Raw genomic sequence first — 18,767 nt, 5'->3', positions numbered from 1 at the left:
AGGTAAAAGAAGATGGATCCACTGGGGTGTCTGGTGTTGTGACAACTCACATGGAAGGCAAAGACTCAGTGTGGATGGAGAAGACTGACAAACTCAAACTCAAGTGTCAGGAGGCTGCATCTCCAGGGAGTGAAGTATGAAGTCTAGCCCTCAGAGTAGTCACTTTGCAAGTCCTGAGACAGATAACACCACCAACACCTGACCTACTCCATGTAGAAAGTTCCAGTTGAGGTATAATGAACTCATTTAAGATGTGGACCAGTTTTATGAATTACAGCAAACTCTTGGTGAGATCCACATTCTTTCCTTTAGATATGTAGGTCAGCTCCCTGTTGCCCCAGTTACATGCTTTATCTTAAATTAACCCTCTATCCATACATTAAGGGAAAATACCTTTATCCATACTCGATGAAAAACTGCTAAGATCTCAGATTAAAACAGAAGTATAACTTCGGACTCTGTACTCTTATCAGCATTTATGTGAATGCTGATATTAAGTTTACTGTGAACTTTGTGATTCAACCACATTGTCAATGTTATAACCATTTTATCTAAATCTCTCTGAGCAAAGGTGGGTATCAGCTTTGCCCAACAGAGCATCTAGCTTACATCAGATGATTAGTGACACTTTGACAAAGTGAAAATGAATGGCACAGAACCTGACCGAAAGTCCCTCACCGTCTATTCCCCCAAATGATGCTCCTTTTCGTCCTCAGTTAACCACACATCTTTTCTCCAAAGACATTTCTTGTAATTGATACCCCTGTAAAACCAGATATAGTTAGGAATCCATATGAAATAAGATCAGAATTCTTTCTTCCACTATACTGAGCAGTTACCACTTTGTCAGGTGTTAGGTTGGGGTTTAGGAGCACAAAGGTCAATAGCTCTCCGTCAGGTGCTCACAGTCCAGGGGAGGAATTAGGCTTTTGGCAGCTCATTCTCACACTGTGAAAAGTGTATGGGAGCCCAGAGGAGGAAGTGCTTGCTCAGTCTGGGCATTAGGAAAAGTTACTGCTGGAAAGGTACATTGGAAAGGAATCTTGAAGACCAGATAGGAGTTCAATGAGCATACTTGAAAGGAAAGCACATTCCAGGAAAAAAGAACCGCTACAGTGTATTGGACTATGTAATCTAAAGAACAATAAAAAATAACCCTGATGTTTCAGCTGGAGTGCAAAGTAGGGTGAGGGCCATGAAAATTGTCGTCTGATATCTGGGGGGACAACCTGAGTAGGTATTTGCTTCTCGCCTGTAGAAGATACTATGAGAATCAAGGGGAATGGGGTTCCTACAAGAGTGAACATTTTAGGCGGCCCGGTGGCTCAGGTGGTTGGAGCACCATGCTCCTAACACACATGGTAGCCCATGTGCTGCCATGAGCGGCTGGCGGCCAGTGTGAGTGGCCGACAGCCAGCAAGAACTGCCATGAGTTGCTGTGAGCGACGACCGGCAACCGACTGCCTCAGTGGGGGAAGCGCAAGGCTCATAATACCAACATGGGCCAGGGAGCTGTGTCCTACACAACTAGACTGAGAAACAAGGGCTTGAAGCAGAGTAGGGTGGGGGGAGGCAGAAGAAGGGGGAAAAAAGAGAGTGTACATTTCATTTAAATATATATAACAACATTACGGAAAACAGAACTGTAACAAGGAAACTGGCTTCCTTGAGCTGGCAAGTTTACATCATAATTATATAATTTTGGAGTCAGTTTGGTTCTAATTCTAGCTTTGCTCATGGTAAGTGCGTAATAAATAGTAGCCATATATACTGTGAGATGTCGAACCTACCTTCACATTGTGAGTTCCAGCATCACACCAGTTGTCTCATGCTCAGGGTAGGAAGGTGGACTAGAGACCACCAAAGGTCCCTCTGAGCCTGGGGCTCTCATTGGATTGTTTCTGCTCATTTCTGATCTGGCATTATTCCCTCAGCTCATTAGGAAAGATACTAAAGAAATGTCTATTGAAAACCTGATATATAAATATTAGCTATCATTACTATTGTTATTATACTTTCCTCTGACTAGCTTTATCATCCCTGGTTTTGTTTTATTCCTGTGAATGAGTGAGTGTGTGTGTGTGTGTGTGTGTGTGTGTGTGTGTTTAATGGCATGCAAATATTCTTGCAAGCCAACTCAAATCCTTAGTAGGATAAAGTCATAAAAAATGAAAAAAATAACATTCTACAGTTTATTATAAATGCCACTAATAACAATACCTAACATTCACTTAATACTTATTAAGCATCAAACACTGTGATAGGCCTTTTGTATACATTATTTCATGAATTCTCACAAGAACACTACAAGGTAAGTACTAATATTATAATCCCCATTTTATAGATAAGGATATTGAGTCTTACGCGTAGAAATATCAAGTAATTCGCTCAAGGTCCCATCTAAGCAGTGGTCTAACCTAACGATATTGCAACATAGCCTACAACAATCTCATATTAATGGGTATATACTCTCATATAGTTTCTTAATTTCAACACTGAGTATTTTTATTTGAATCTTAAATATTGGGACTTCAGAAAACAAAAATAAGACAATCTAATAAAAAGGTGGTAACACTGAGTTCACTTGGTCTTAATCTCACACTTTTGGACACTGTTGAAAAGGGCCCGACAGTAACCAGGTCGTGTTTGATGAAATGGTCTTTGATCATCAAATTAAAATTTCCAGCATTCTCATCTGATGTATGATTCTATTCATATGAAACATTCAGCAAGGGCAAATCTAGAAAGGCAGAAAGTAAAATAGTGTTTGCCTAGGACTGAAGGAGGAAAAAAGGGAGAAGGAAGAGTAGAGACAAGGTTTCTTTTGGGGAGATGAAAATGTTCTACAATTACATTATGGTGATAGTTACACAATTCTGTAAATACACTAAAGAACACTGAACTGTACACTTTAAAGGGATTAACTTTGTGAAGTGTAAATTATACAATATCAATAAAGCTGTTAAAAAACAATTTCCAGGGTGCAGTATCAAGTGATCTCTAGTCACTCCACATGGCTGCTGTCTTCCAAAACAAACATGGAAACCAGATGTGCAATAAATACGCCTGTACTCAAGAACAAAGTGTTCAAATAACAATGATAAGAATAAAGGCCATGCCTGTGAAGTTGGAAGTTTTCCTTGGAAGCAGTAATGGGCCTTCATCCTCTTTCTCAAATGTCATTAGGTAAGTGCTGAATGGTCTTAGCTTCTGATTTTTACCAACTCAATACAAATGGAAATATAATTTCATTCATCATTACTAAAAGGTTTTTAAAATTTTTTTGTCTTTTTCTTATTTTTTTAGTTTTGTTTTTTTTCTTTTCATCATTACTAAAATGTTTTTAAATGAACAGAATGGAATATTAGAAACAACAGCAATGGGGGAGTCAAAAGACCTCAAAAGGCCCAAAAGGCTCCAATCGAGTCAACTAGAACCTTGTGGCCATGGGGACACAATCATTCTGGGCTTCATCTGTAAAACGAGGATACCTACACCATTATAATCTACTAAAGAAAGGAGTCAACTACTCTCAGGTTCTCTTCCATCTTCATTATTCCAGTCAAATTGAGACAACATATTTTTTCAACATGTTGACTTGTTCCTTTCTAAACATCATCAACTGCTTAGACCAAGGAAGCGTTATCAAGATCCATTGGAAATCCACGAAAGTGTCTTTCCAGGACCGATGTTTCAAGTATTTAAGTGAGCTTCCTCGCACGTCCCTTATTGAGTAATGTACCTTATAATTTGATTAGCTATAACATTTGATGAAAATTTTCAACCTAATGCATAAAAATCAAGACAGTTTCCTAAAATACTGCATAAATTAAACCAAATAATGTTGTCCAAAGTAAAAGTATTCTCTCCTTTATCAAAATTGATCTTGCCTCAACACTAACCTATAATTCCTAATCTCTTTTAATTTTTATTGTAAAATAATAAATTCTTCTTAAAGAAAACCTTAAATTTACAAACTATTTGAGGAAATTAAAATCATTTTTTTAGAGCCACTACCTTAAATAGATTATGGGTGACCTTAAACTACTATTAAATTTTGATATATCTTGTTCTCATTTTTTTCTCTCCGTGAGTAGTTTTTGTTTTTTTCTAATATAAATTAATTATGTTTAAGGATATTAATATGCAAAAAAGTATAAGAAGAAAATATAAAGTACCAGAAATTCCCACCTTCAAAATAATCCCTAAGCATTTGTCTTATGAGGGAGACCACTTCATGGATGGTGTAGATGTCTGACCACTGCGCTGTACACCTGAAGCTGAAGCTGAATAATATTGTATGTCAACTATAATTTAGTATATATATATAGTCACAGGATGTGGAGTACAGTATAGGGAATAGAGTCAATGTAATTATAACAGTATATGTCAGAGAGGTAGTAGATTGGGGGAGGGGGATTTTCACTTTGTGAGGGTTGTAAAAGTCTATGACATTGTTTTGTGCACTTGAAACTAATAAAAATTAATTAATTAATTAACTTAATAAAAAGCAAAAGGCAAAAAATACTAATAATAATCCCTAAACCCCTATTTACTTAAGCTGACCATCTTTTCTGCTGTCTCCCTAAGCATCACACAGAGATAGATGTATTTTAAACACAGCCAAGTCTGTGAAGTACAAATAGTTTGATAGCCAGTGTTTTAACTTAAAGATCTATCATCACCACTTCCTACCATAAGTAAAACCATAATAGTTACATAATGGTCCATCATCCGATTTTCCTCTCCTACTGTATGTTTTGATCATTTCCAATGTTTATGATAATAAATGATGCCTCCATGAGTATTTTATTTTTCAACTTAAAGCTTTTACACTCCTGCCTAAAACATTCCGATCTATTGCCCTACACCTTTTATGATTTCTTCTATTGGTTTTAGGAAGAGAAAGTGCTTCCCCACCCAAAGATCAGAATTTTTATTGTTTGATTTCTTTCCTTTTTTTTTTTTTTTAACTTAGCTCCTTAACTACGGGCTACATTTTTATATATTTTAAAGATTCCAAACTTATTTGTCCCCTGTTTAAGTTTTAGACAAATCTAGAATAAGTCCTTTGCCCAACATTTTCAATTGCACATTTACGTTTTCCAAAGAAATACATGGTTCATATTCTTGGCATCCCACTAAGTCTCAGAAAGCCGTCAGGAATGACAAAATAACCAGAACTTTGATTATCAGCAGGAAATCATACTGGGCAAGAATGAAGGGGGCCCTCACACAGGCCAAATTCAAGCTAAACAATCAGAAAGTCCAAGTTTCTGGCCTTAGTGGTTTTATTCTGTCAGCCTTAAAAAGTCTCAAAAGTTCCAAGATTAGTTTATGTAGTTCAAAGACAGTTTTCAGGGCTGCTGGCTTATTTGCTATGTGGACTGGTCACCACTGGTCCATTTATTATCCACAGCCAATATCTATATCCTGCCTTTGTTCACCAGATTCTTGTCATTAGTTACCACAGGACAGGTGAGAAAGCAGAACACAAGCTCACCCCCCACCCAGTAGAAAAAGGACACAAAGGACATTCCTTACTGATTGACATGCGTCAACAGAAGCATCTTTGAGCCTAAAGAGCAGCACAGACGTCAGTATTTAAATGGCTGCTTCTCATTAATAATATCAGATTATATTCCTAAGAACATCAACTTCTCGTGTCAATTTTTTTTTTTTTTTTTTTTTTTTTTTTGCCAGTGTGGAATGCCTCTGAAGCACAATACTGGTATTGCTGCTTATTAGCTACAATGACTTGGGACAAATTACTAACCTTTCTGGGACAGTTTCCTCAATTATAAAATAGGGATAATAAAGGCAATTGACCTCTTAGGGTTGTTGTTAAGGATTAAATAAGAGGCTTAGAACAGCACTGCCCTTAGGAAATGTTTTTTAAGTGCTAGTTATTATTATTACTCTTACCACTGCCATTGCTCCTCCTGTCATAACTATTATGACCATCACCCCCAGAAATGCCAGAAGGTGAAACTTAAATTGGGTTCTTCAGAATGAAAGGGGAACAGAAGAGGTTTGTGGTCAAAATCAGTCTTGGAGTAAAAATCTGACCTCAACTTTTGCAACCCCACTAGGAAGTTAGTATTTACTGTCATTATTAAAATAGTGCATTTTGGGGGTGGATGGCATCACAATCTCCCCCACTTTCTGTCCCCACTTTCTGATACACAAGCGCAAGACCAATGCACACTGGCACCTTCAGTGAGCAGGGTTAAGAGCCTGAACCCAGAAGTTAGGCAAAAAGAAGGCTGGGGTGGCACTGTTCATTGCAGCCATCCCATGAATCTGACAAGGTAGAAACTGCAGATCAAGACCAACACCTCCCAAAACATATACAATGCAGATTAAGACCATGGGCGGGAATGAGAGTGATCTGGGGTGTGAGTGGAACTGACACATAAGTGAAAATTTATCAAGGTTCAGCAGGCAGAAAAACCCACTTCTAATATCACAGTTATTCCTACTTATTCATTTCTTTCCTCAGAGTGCTTATCTTCTACTGCCATTCAACTTCCCCAGTGTTTCAGGTTTGGGCCAGTTCAGGTTGAAATAATTTATTAATACATAAGGATTTGTCTCCAACTTCGAAACTAAGATTCATTTGAAAAAAAAAATAAGGATCACATGCTTCTAGATCATCAACCAGGTTCATAAGCTTTCTGAGATTAATGAGACATCTAGAGTACTTTGAACATCAACAAGAAAGTATGTTAGATAAAAATTAATCAACTCAAAGCTTACCTTAAAATTAGAGAAAATGAGAAAATGCCTGTCTTTGATTTTTGCCAATAGGCAGAGATGTAACAAAACTAAACCAGTCCAACACGATGAGAACAAGAATTGCAATGTGTGTTCCAAACCTAGAATCAGCAGTAAGATTAGCTTATTTTATCTAGAAAGTACAGACTTTGAACACTCCTCGGTCTTTTTGGCCTCACGTTTGAAGAAAACTATTTTAATGAATATTCTTTGGGAAAACCCCTTCAAATTTTGTGTTTAGGGAATTTCCTCTCGTATTCTATCCTTAGCCTCATTGTTTATTTCTACCAGTGGTAGTTTGCTTTGTTATCATCTCTAGAAGAAAAGGCCGTGAAGGACTTGGGAACACAGAAATTGAGATCTACTAGACATAAATGAGTTTTATGGGAGCTTTTGAAGACTTTTATCTGTGCAAAATAAGTACAAACAATCAATGAATAAAATGTCTTCATGTTGTTCTTTACAATCATCGGATGGCTACAATCAGATTGACAATAGTCTTCTTTTAAACTTTAATAGCATTTAATGATAGCATACATATGCAGTAATAGCGTATATTAAGCAGGTCATAGCAATCTTTGCTTTTTTTTGGAAAGCTAAAATGACCTAGTGAATTTGCTGTCAAAGAAAATATCTGCAGAGGCAAGGGCAATAATGTGTCTGTACAACTGTCTTGGGGGTACACCGTACAGCAGTTTTATAACCCTGGAATGGCATGCAGCCAAACTTTACAACATCAGCCTCAGGAGAAATGGGAAATGGAATCCTTAAAATTTAGCAAATTACCTCAAAGATTTTTTGTTTTAAGGTTTTTATTAAAGTATAGCTAACATACATTATATTAGTTTCAGGTATACCCCAGAGTTATTCAACATTTATATGCCTAAATATGATAAATCCAGAACCATCTGACACCGTGCTATGCTATCACAATATTATTGACTATATTCCTCATGCTGTACGTTACATCCCCATGATTTATTTGTTTTACACCTGGAAATTTGAACCTCTTATTCCCCTTCACCTTTCCCCCCTTTCTTAATTTTTCAAGCACAGTTGACATTCAATATTACTTTGTATTAATTTCAGGTGTACAGTATAATAGTCAGACATTTGTATAATTTAAGAAGTGATCCCCCTCACTAGTCTAGTACCCACCTGACACTATGCATAGTTGTTACCATATTATTGACTATATTCCCTCTGCTTCACTTAATATCCCTGTGACTATTTTGTAACTAACCATTTGTACTTCTTAATGCCTTCACCTTTTTCAGCCTGCCCTACAAGCCCCCTCCCAACTATCACCCCGATAAGTCTAGGACCTATCTGACACCATACAGGTATTACAATATCATTGACTATATTCCTTATGCTATACCCTACATCCATCCATGACTACTGTGTAACAACCAATTTGTGCTTCTTAACCCCTTCTCCTTTTTCATGCATCCCCAACCCACCTCCCATCAGGCAACCAACAAAAATTTTTTTAAGCACCTATTTCTGTCTCCCTTCTCCCTCAATTTCATTTTTTTAAACAGAGGAGAACATGAGAGAACAGACCCTGTCTGAAACACCGTACTTCCCAGCGGGGGGGAAAAAAAGAGGAGACTAAAATGGTAATAACAGAAGCAGAGTAGCATATTTTAAAACACTAGTACATTACCTCGAACTTAAGTATAGCTAAATAATATAAAATCAAGTATATTTCATGAAGTGGTGTAAACTGTAAAACATCATCAAATTAAATGCCTCTTATAGAACGATTTCATGCTGGATTGCTTTGGTGACAAATTAACAAAGGTAAAACTGCTCTCTAGATCTTTAAGTTAATGCAATTAAGGGAGATACTCTCATGATAGTTAGTTTTATTGACTTAATTTCATTTTATCACTGTTAGCAATTCTTTCATGTCTAACAAGGCGCATTCCATTTTTACAGTCATATTCACTCCTAGAATAACCTCGGACACTGAGGAATCACTTAAGAATAAAAACAGTAACAATTAAGGAAGGAATTCAGTCCAGCTTAATCCACCGTACAGTCTGCCCATATCAGTTGTTATGCAGGTATTTTAGGGGGCATTCTCGAAAAAGGCCAAACTTTTCAATGAGAAAATTAAAGTGATATTCTGGTTCTTTGAGCTATAAGGAGTAGGCCCAGGGGAAAACCCGGCATCAGGCAGGCACGCACAAGTGTGGAAGGGATAACAACGCTATTTAGGGCACAAAACACTGATGCCTGATGTTAAAAAATAAAGTAAAACCAACTGTGTATAAAATCATAGTTATGCCTAGAAGATTTAATGGTAGGACACAAAGAAAGTAATTCTGAAAAAGGAATCAAAAATGCTTACAAACAACTACAAATCTCTAGATTAAAAGTCCAACACATTTATGTCATTTCTCCTTGGCTTCCACTTGCATTTCAGAGGCTCAAACCATGCATATATTATGATGAGAATCATAACCCTCAAACCTTCGTAGGATCAACGAACTCACATTGTTTTCTGAAAGAATGCAGCCACTACACAAATGCTGCGCTGACTGTCATATCACTGCCCCATGAGCACAGAAAGAAAGTCTAGCATATGCAACAGAAAGTTCAAAACACTATGTACTAACCTGGTGCCCCTGTGAAAACAGTCGCTTCATGTTGCTTTAAAGAAAGAATCCTTACTATGAAACTAATCTCCAAAGCAGCTGATAGTCGAGACCGAAAAAAAGAAAAAACAGGAAAAAAAAAAAATCCTGACTACCCTGGGAATCCACATACGCAGGGAAAAGCAGTCCGTTCCCAAGCTCTGTTTTTGGCCATCTCCCTAAAGGCAACTTAAGTCCTAGCCAAGCCCACAAAGCACTTTAGCCTATAAGCTTTAGTGATGAACTTGAAACCACACCCCATATGTTAACTAGACACTGGGCTGCTGTGAGAAGTAAAACCCACAGACAGAACGAACTGAGGCTTCAGGCTTGGGTTTTGTACTTGCTGCCCAAGAAAACACAAACTTAAACAAAGAGAACTCTCTCCCTCCCTTGTCTCCCTTCAGACACTGCAAAATGTAGTCTCTCCTCCTTCGTTAGGGTCATGAATTGAGTTTTATATTGTAATCCAAGTTGGGTGTGGCGGTAGAAGATACAGCACTGCATGTTCACATTGCATTAAGAGGGACACATGAAGTTACCATTTCTGAGAATCAATGTCACATACTATGAGCATATTCAGATTTATTTATTTATTTTGGCTCACATTTAAACAGCCTAAAACCTCATTAATTACTAAAATCTAATAATTATTTTAAGTTCAAGAGGAAAATGTATCAAAGAACCTGTAATTTATGATTCTGATTTGGTGTCTGTAAATCTGAAAATCACTCATAATTCAGTCTCACCATCTCCATTTAGTTCATATTTATAAGATAAAAAAACGATTTGCTGTAGTTTTTTTATAGCTTAAAATGGAACTTAATATGACTCACTATGGTTTCAAAGTAAGAAATTTACATTTACTTTTCATTCTAGAAAAATTTATTTGGTAATTTCCTTACGGTATTTACATCTTAAAACAGTCAATAATGTTCCAGTATATTGCTTATGAAAGAGTAAGAATCCATGCTCTTCTTTTTAACATAAAGTGTTCACAATATACACAATTTCCCCCTAGTTTTCAACTATAAGAACAGTTTTAATTCTAATAGCTACCTTTCTATTTCATTTAAATTAGACGTATTTAACATATGGTCAAGGTTTCCTAACTTAACTGTTTATTGTAAGCTTTAAGATCAAACCAAATATTCCAAGAAAAATTTGATTCACTTGTTGCCAAATAGATTTACATGTTTTTCTGGTAAAATTCAAGTTACTCAAAAACCTGTGAAACGTAAGCCATTAGCATATTAGCTCAACAAGACTTGGCAGGTAAAACCCTGAGATTCCCTCAGATCTGACACTCACCACGCCTGCCTCCCTCAGCCACTCCTGGGAGTGGGTAGGGATCACTTTAGAATGAAAGTCACCTCTGTGAGAAAACCAGCCTCAATGCACGTGGCCCATGCCTTTTGAAAGGAGCCAGTACCCCACCTGGTGGCAAAACAACAAAAAAAAAGCCTGTAACAGTTAAACCTCAGGGGTAATATTACATGGATGTTGGAAGAAAAACAAAAAGGAAGAAAAGGATCGATTAAGAGCACATTAATGTCACATACAATGTGTGGCAAAGGTCATGAAAAGCTGTTTCCCCCAACAGCGTAATATTTCTAGAAGATATGAAAATACTCATGCAAAAAGAAGTAATTACATTCAAACCCATCTCTTTTTAATGCAGGTCTGGTTTGCAAACATATGTGATAATTTGCATTTAAAGAGAAATCCTGATAAATATTGATCCCTTCTTTACTCAAAGAGCTGCAAAAAAAAAAGAAGAAGAAAAAAAGAAAAAAAGAAAAAAAATCCTGTGAGGTCAACATAATCTCTGAAATGGAAGAAATATGGAAATATCCCCAACCCAACTAGCTAACTACTGGTGGGACAATGTCTCCATCATTCTGTTAAATGGCTGTATTCCCAGGAGTTTTCCTGCCTTTCTGTCAAAAAGTATTTCCCTTAGTATAATTTGTAAACATATAAATTATTTGTGCTAAAATCAATGTCCAATATCAACCTCAGTGGAGATGAAGAACAGTTAAATATTGGGTTTCAAATTACACAACAGTCTTTTAATAAAACACCAGCAAAAATTAAAGTATCTTTTTTTTTATTATTGGAGAAGGGGAACAGGATTTTATTGGGGAACAGTGTGTACTTCCAGGACTTTTTTTCCAAGTCAAGTTGTTGTCCTTTCAATCTCAGTTGTGGAGGGTGCCGTTCAGCTTCAAGTTGTTGTCCTTTCAGTGTTAGTTGTGTCGGGCGCAGCTCAGCTCCAGGTCCAGTTGCCATTGCTAGTTGCAGGGGGCACAGCCCACCATCCCTTGTGGGAGTCGAATCAATCGGCAACCTTGTGGTTGAGAGGATGCGCTCCAACCAACTGAGCCATCCGGGAGCTCAGCGGCAGCTCAGCTCAAGGTGCCGTGTTCAATCTTAGTTGCAGGGGGCACAGCCCACCGTCCCTTGCGGGACTCGAGTTGAACTGGCAACCTTGTGGTTGAGAGCCCACTGGCCCATGTGGGAATCGAACCAGCAGCCTTTGGAGTTAGGAGCATGGAGCTCTAACCGCCTGAGCCACCAGGCCGGCCCTAAAGTATCTTTTAAATGAGCCCAAGCCACACAACCGAAACTAAAACTAATAATAATAGCTAATATTTAATTAAGCTCTTAATATAATATAGGCCTGGTTCTAAAGTGCTTTGCAAGTATTAACTCATTTAAACCACTGTTATTATACCAGTTTTACAGATGAAAAAAACTGAGGCACCTAAAGGGTAAGTACCTTGCCAAAATCAAAAAGCTAGTGGTGGAGCTGGGATTAGAACCCAAGCAAGTTCAGCTCTGAAGTCAGTGCTTCTTACCATGTAGTTTAATAATTCTGTCCCCTGAGTGCATACCACTAGTAAAACCCTGCAAGACTCTGGTCAAATGCAAAGAAGGGGGAGACAGTTGGATAAGAACTTCTCTGTGGACAGACCTCATGATGGTGCAGGCTGGGAATGGCTTTCCAGCAAAGCATCCACAGAACTGAGACCTGAAGTGATATGGCAGGCAAGGGACCCCCAAGTAGAGGATATTCACTGGGCCAGCCAAAGCCAAGCGGGAAATGGGGAGAGGGCCACTGGAGGGACCACAAGGAGCTTGGGGAGGCTAGGGGACCTGCAGAAAACAACACTGGGAGGGAGGCTGGAGTCCTCCGATGTCACATCATGGAGGCAAAAAAGTGTCATCAGGAAATTTTAAACTAGAAAGTGACAAGATGTGCATGTTCGAAAAATAAGTAAGGAGGAACTGGGCCTTCTAGGGTGAGTAGAACTTTAGGAAAGATTCCAGGTAAAGGGAAGGGCAAACCAGTGCTTTAAAATTTACAAGTTTAGGGCGACTGCTTGGCTCAGTTGGTTAGAGCGCAGTGCTCATAACGCCAAGGTCGCTGGTTCAGTTCCCACATGGGCCAGTGAGCTGCTCCCTCCACAATTAGATTGAAAACAACGATTTGACTCGGAGCTGATGGGACCTGGAAAAACACACTGTTCCCCAATAAAAATTTAAAAAATAAAATTTACAAATTTACACTTTCCCACACTTTATCAAGGAGGCAGGGACCGTAATCCTAGCAGCAGCAGTGCGTCCAAGCTCCTGTGCTCAAGCAAGATTTGGGGCCTGAGCCACTCGGGGATTGTTAATGCCATCCAGAGCGGGAACACAGAAGGAAGAGTAGGCTGGTGGGAAGAGTGGGGCTGGGAGGGACAAGCCAAGGAGCTGGCTTTGGCGGCTGCGTGTGAGGTCCTGTGGGCCATCCAGAGGGGATACGCAGGGGGTGGCAGGAGATCCAGGTCTAGCACAGGACGTCCACATCTAGGAGTCAGTGCACCCAAAGGGTGAGTGCAGCAGGAGGGCCGAATGATTGTGTCCCGGGAGAGCGCACAGCATCAGAGGAAAGGGCGAAGCGTCAAAGCAAGGTGTTCCTGGGGACCTCACAATGAATTCTGGAAATGGGGGGGGAAATTTGTCACTTTAATTTTTACTAAACTCTACATGAAATTTAGCATTTCTTCAATTACAAATTACAATCCACAGTAAAATTAGCCATACCTGTGATTTGTCACAAGTAGCTATCTTCATATCACATTGCAGTTATTGCAACTATCGCAAAGCACCATTTCCACTCAGTACTACTTCAAAATTGTAGTAGTTATTAGACCTGCCACTAGTTCTTGGTACGTAATGCATTGATAAAGGATGTATATTACAATATTATACTTTTTGGAATCTTGATAACTAGCAGTGTAATTGGTTTCCCTTGTAGTACTATGCATTCTAATTTTATGCATTTAAATTTATGCATTAAACATTATTTCGAAAAGGAATTCAATAGCGTCACTAGAATGCCAAAAGGGCCCAATGGCACACACACCAAAAGTGTAAAGAATATCTGATTTAAGGGGTTGGGGAGAGAAACCCACAGGATATTATTTTACAAAATGCATTCAGAAACGGAGGGACCTAGGATGAGATAACCCACGATTCAAACCCAGGACTTCTGACTTGTGTTCTTTCCTTTACCAACTCTACACCCTAAAATAATAAAAATAGTAAACGCTTTATTTGTATCAACAGAGTGTTTTTTACATGGATCAGCTCATTAGCTCATCAGAAAGACCCAGAATAGGAAAAGGCAGACACTAACTGCCTCAGACCTCAGAGAAACCACCACTAAGAAGACACCAGTCTCTGGGGCCCAAGCGCTATGCCAGTCCCAGGGGGTGGATCATGGCCTCTGCCACCCCACTCTATGGAGCCATAATCATGAGCACAGAGGAGTGCAATGAAGAGCCACCAGCCCTCATAGCACATGAGCTAGCACCTGATCAGGAAAGGAAGAGACAGTGAGTGACGACCCTAATGAGTGGATTCTGCTTTTTGTCAAGCTTCCAAGTGCAGCCAAGGCAACAAGTTATTTGGATACTTTGCTCAAAGCTCTTTTAGTTCTCATTGGCGATCCAGGGTGAATTATAAGATTTACAATATTTCAACTGTTTAATTTTCCCTTGGCTATAACCAGAACAGAGGCCTTACTAAGCAATGAGTTTGAAATTAGACAGACAAGCTGAAACAAGGCGCTCTCTGTGCCCTCCTCTCTGTGCCCACCACCTGGCGTGCATTATTTAATCTATGACCTGTGTTGCCAGGGCTGCGATATCGACAGTGTGGCTCATTGTCTTCATATCCACTCCCTATTCTGCAACATCTGTCATGGCACATATCTGCATTTTATTTTATCTAGTTCTATTATTTTTGCAGGGTCATTTTTCTTAATTATTACAAGTTGCTCTGAAATCTATTAACCCTCCAAAAGGTAACAATGTTTCGTAACTTGGTAACAACAAAAAACTGAAGGTACATGCACAGACATCTTTTTAGGTAACTGCAAATTTACATAAAATTATATAATTAAAGCAAATTTCATGTCATGGTTGGCTAGATGACCTATTATTTATATATGTGTGTGTGTATATATATATATATATATATATATACACACACACATATATGTATATATATATACACATATATGTGTATATATGTGTGTGTGTGTGTGTGTATATATATATATGTATATATATATATATATATATAAAAAAAACCTGATCAGTGCACAGATTACTTTGGCCCCTTCTCACATAATACATGCTTTCCTTTTACAAAATAACGAGAATGTGGCTTTAGATGACTGAAGAGAAGATGCTCTTCTGAAAAACAAGTTGAGTATTTTTTAATATGCATGTTAAAATGTAAATTATTATGTTTATTGATTGGTCTTGAATTCCCAAGTTACTCTATTCTTTAAAAAGGAGCCACAGTGAAAACTGTCACTTGGCTCTAGTCACAGCCTCCTAAAAACTACAGTAAGAATTCCTGTGAGTAAACAATTAAGTTCAACAGAAGACGGGGCCCTCTTGCTGTTGCCTCTCCATGGACACATGAACTTGGCACATTCATCCACTGAACGTGCCCCAGAGGGTAACGCTCCAGCTGCATGCACAAAGGGGGAGAAAGGACTGAACCTGCAGCAACTAGCCTGTGACATATTACCTTCTTTCCTAACCACCCAGAAGCACTTCCTTCCTTGCTTACCCAATCTAAGTACGGAAGGGCTTCCTGTCACCCTGGCAGTTCTTGTAGCCTGAAGACACTTGGTTTCATTTCTACCCTGTTTTCTTTTCACGGTTCTCAAACTGCTTCCTCATAAGAACTCTCTCCAGCCAAACTAGTTCAATCCATTTTCAGCACCCTAGTTCTTTGTCCCCGTTGGGTGTGTGCCACTGCCTTACCTGTAATGCCCTTCCGCTCATGGCCAGGAAAAGGATTAAAATCTTCCCCAGCATTTCAAGGGGCAGCCCAGACCCACGTCCTCCACAAAGCCTTCTCAGACCACCCTGGTTTTAAAAAATCGCTTTTATTTCTCACACCTAGAACAATATCATCAGCAAAGGCATCAGACAACCAGTTATGCCTGATGACATTTCTATTGTTATCTGGATTGGTTATTTAAATATGTTATGGCATTCACTTTTCATGTACTTATACTCTATTTCCTCCGACTCAGTTATCAAATACCTCTGAAATTGAACACTGTAAAAATGCATATAACAGGCAAATCCAACTTTACATAGCATTCATATCTATTTGTTGATTTATTATAAGAAATTTAAATCATTTACATTATTTCATAGTAATTATACTAAGAACAACCAACACTAGCACCACAATATCTTATTATATCCAATATCTTATTTGACATTCACATCTGCCCTATCCAGTAGATACCATTATATTCCCTGTTTCACAGATGAAGAAAATAAGGCCAGCAAGGTTAACTTGCCCACAGTCATTCAGTCAACATATGTTTATTGAGCACCTACTATGTAATAGGCATTGCTAACAGCATTAATGATTCAAAACAGAGAGCCCCCATCCTGAAGCTTATATTCTATTAGGGGAGATCGACTATCAACAAATAAAACAAATAAATATCAAACCAGATAATGCTAAATGCTAAGGAGAGAAAAGGACTGCAGAGTGACAGGGTAGGGGACACACTCCTTAGACAGGGTGGTCAGAAAAGGCTTCACTGGAGAGATAACACTTAAGCAGAGACCTGAATGAAGCAAGGTAAGGAACCATGTAACTATCTGGGGGGAAGTTTCCAGGCAGAGGAAACAGAAACTGTAAAGGCCCTGAGGCCAAACCAAGGTTGGTGAGTTCAAGAAAAACAAAGAGGGCAGTGTAGTCAGAATACGAAAGAAAGTGCAACAAAAGAGGATGAAGACAAAGAGCAAACAGGGAGGTCTGATCATGTATGGCTTTGTAAACAACTGCACAGGTTTTCTTCTCTCTAAATGTAAGAAAGATGCCCTGCAAGGTTTTAATCAGGGGAGTGAAATTCTGTGACATTTAAAAAGATTACAACAGTTGTGTAGCCAAAGAATAAACTGAGAGAAAGAAGATTATTAGAAGGATACTGCAGTAGTCCAGATGGGAGGTGATGGTGGCTTGGACTGGAGTGATGGCTGAGAAGTAGACAGAGCTAAGATATATTGTGAAGAGAGAGACAAGTGTCAAGGAAAACTCTATAACTGACATGTGACCAACAGGGAGAAAAGTCCCATTACTGAGCTGTGGATTACAGAGGGTGGTAGGGAGTAGGGAGGAGCAGTATGTTTTGGGGGCAAAGCGAGAGTTCCATTTTGGATGGCTTAAGTTTGAGGTATGTTTTAGATACCCAAGTGAGGATCAGTAGAAAGTTGGTATATAAGTCTGATGGCATTCAACATTGGCTTTCAATAACATATTTACACCATTTGACTGAGAATGGATAAAAAAACAGAAGGCTGAAGATTGAGGCTCAGGGCTCTCTAACATCTAAATGTCAGGAAGAAGAGAAGAATCCAGCAAAGGAGGCCAGAAAAAGTTCTACCAGTGAGATGGGAGGAAAACCAGGACGGCATGGTGCTAGAGAAGCCAGATGAACAAAATGCTTCCAGGATAGCATGACCAATTATGCCAAAGGCAACTTAGAGATGGGAAAAGAGGAAGACTGAACTGACCACTGTATACAGCAACATGGAGATCACTGGTGACTTTCAAGTAGATAAGAGTGGTTTTAGGGGAATTTTGAACACACAAACCTAAGTGAGCAGGGTTCAAATGAGAATGTGACTGCAAGACATTACTGAGAGAAATAAAAGAATTAAATAAGTGGATATACCATGTTCATGGATGAAAAGATTAAATATTGTTAAAATGTCAGTTATCCACAAATTAATCTGTAGATTCCATAGATCACAATAACCTTACTGCACTTTTACGTAGAAATTGACAAGTCAATTCTAAAATGTGTATAGAAATGCAAATGACCTAGAATACCAAAAGCAATCATAAAAAAAGACCAAAGTTGGTGAACTTACACTACCTAACTTTAAGACTTTGAGTAGTAAATTTACAGTAATCAAGACAGTCTGATCAACAAATAGATCAATGAAACAGAATACAGAGCTTAGAAACAGACCCATGCTTATATGGTCATTTGAATTTTCACAAGTTGACAGAGAAATCCAACAGAGAAAGAAAAGTCTTTATAACAAATGATGCTAAGTAACTAAATATCTATATGGCAAAAATAAACAAATCTCATCCCCAACCTCACACCATACACAGAAAGTTAATTTAAGGTGGATCATAGACCTAAATGTAAAAGCTGAAACTATAAGGTTTTTAAATATGACACAGAAAGCAATGAACATAAAAGGAAAAATTTGTGCTCATCAAAAAGACACCCATTGCATTGTTTTGTACACTTGAAATTAAAAAAAAAAAAGACCCCCCCTTAAGAAAATGAATAGGTAAATCATAGATCATAGCCTGGGAGAAAATATATGCAAATCATACATCCAACAAAGGACTGGTATCTAGGATATACCATGAATGCCTACAGTTCAATAAAGATAAAAGATTTGGCCAGATACTTCACAGAAGATGATAAACTAATGACCATTTAGCACATGAAAAAGTACTTACTGTTAATATTCATCAAAGAAATTTAAATAAAAAGCACAATGAGGTATCACTACATACCCACTGGAATGGATAAACATTAAAAAGACTGACAAACCAAATGCTGGCAAGGATGTAGAGCAAATAAAGCTCTCATACACTGTTGGTCAGAATATAAAATAAAACAAGCATTTTAGAAAATTTTCTAGAAGTTTCTTTAAAAACTAAACATACATCTACCCTATGACCCAATCATTTCACTCCTAAGTATTTAGCCAAAAGAAAAGAAAA

At 38.3% G+C, this 18,767-nt stretch overlaps 1 protein-coding gene across 5 annotated transcripts in view; it reads right to left on the bottom strand.

Annotated features, from left to right (window-relative positions):
• PLD1 (phospholipase D1) overlaps positions 1-18,767 on the bottom strand; it is a 180,045-nt gene that overhangs the window by 135,238 nt on the left and 26,040 nt on the right. For 3 of the 5 annotated variants that reach the window (XM_033128186.1, XM_033128205.1, XM_033128213.1), the window contains exon 1: positions 9,405-9,587. The exons of the other annotated variants lie outside the window; for them this stretch is intronic. The gene's annotated coding sequence lies outside the window, so the exon portion shown is untranslated. Of the gene's footprint in view, positions 1-9,404; positions 9,588-18,767 lie in introns of those variants that run through there. 5 annotated transcript variants of the gene reach the window in all.

This window comes from Rhinolophus ferrumequinum, chromosome 2 (genome assembly GCF_004115265.2).
Source record: "Rhinolophus ferrumequinum isolate MPI-CBG mRhiFer1 chromosome 2, mRhiFer1_v1.p, whole genome shotgun sequence".
Classification (NCBI taxonomy): Eukaryota; Metazoa; Chordata; class Mammalia; order Chiroptera; family Rhinolophidae; genus Rhinolophus; species Rhinolophus ferrumequinum.
Note: the sequence above shows the minus strand (reverse complement) of the source record. Positions and strands in the feature narration are given on the sequence as shown.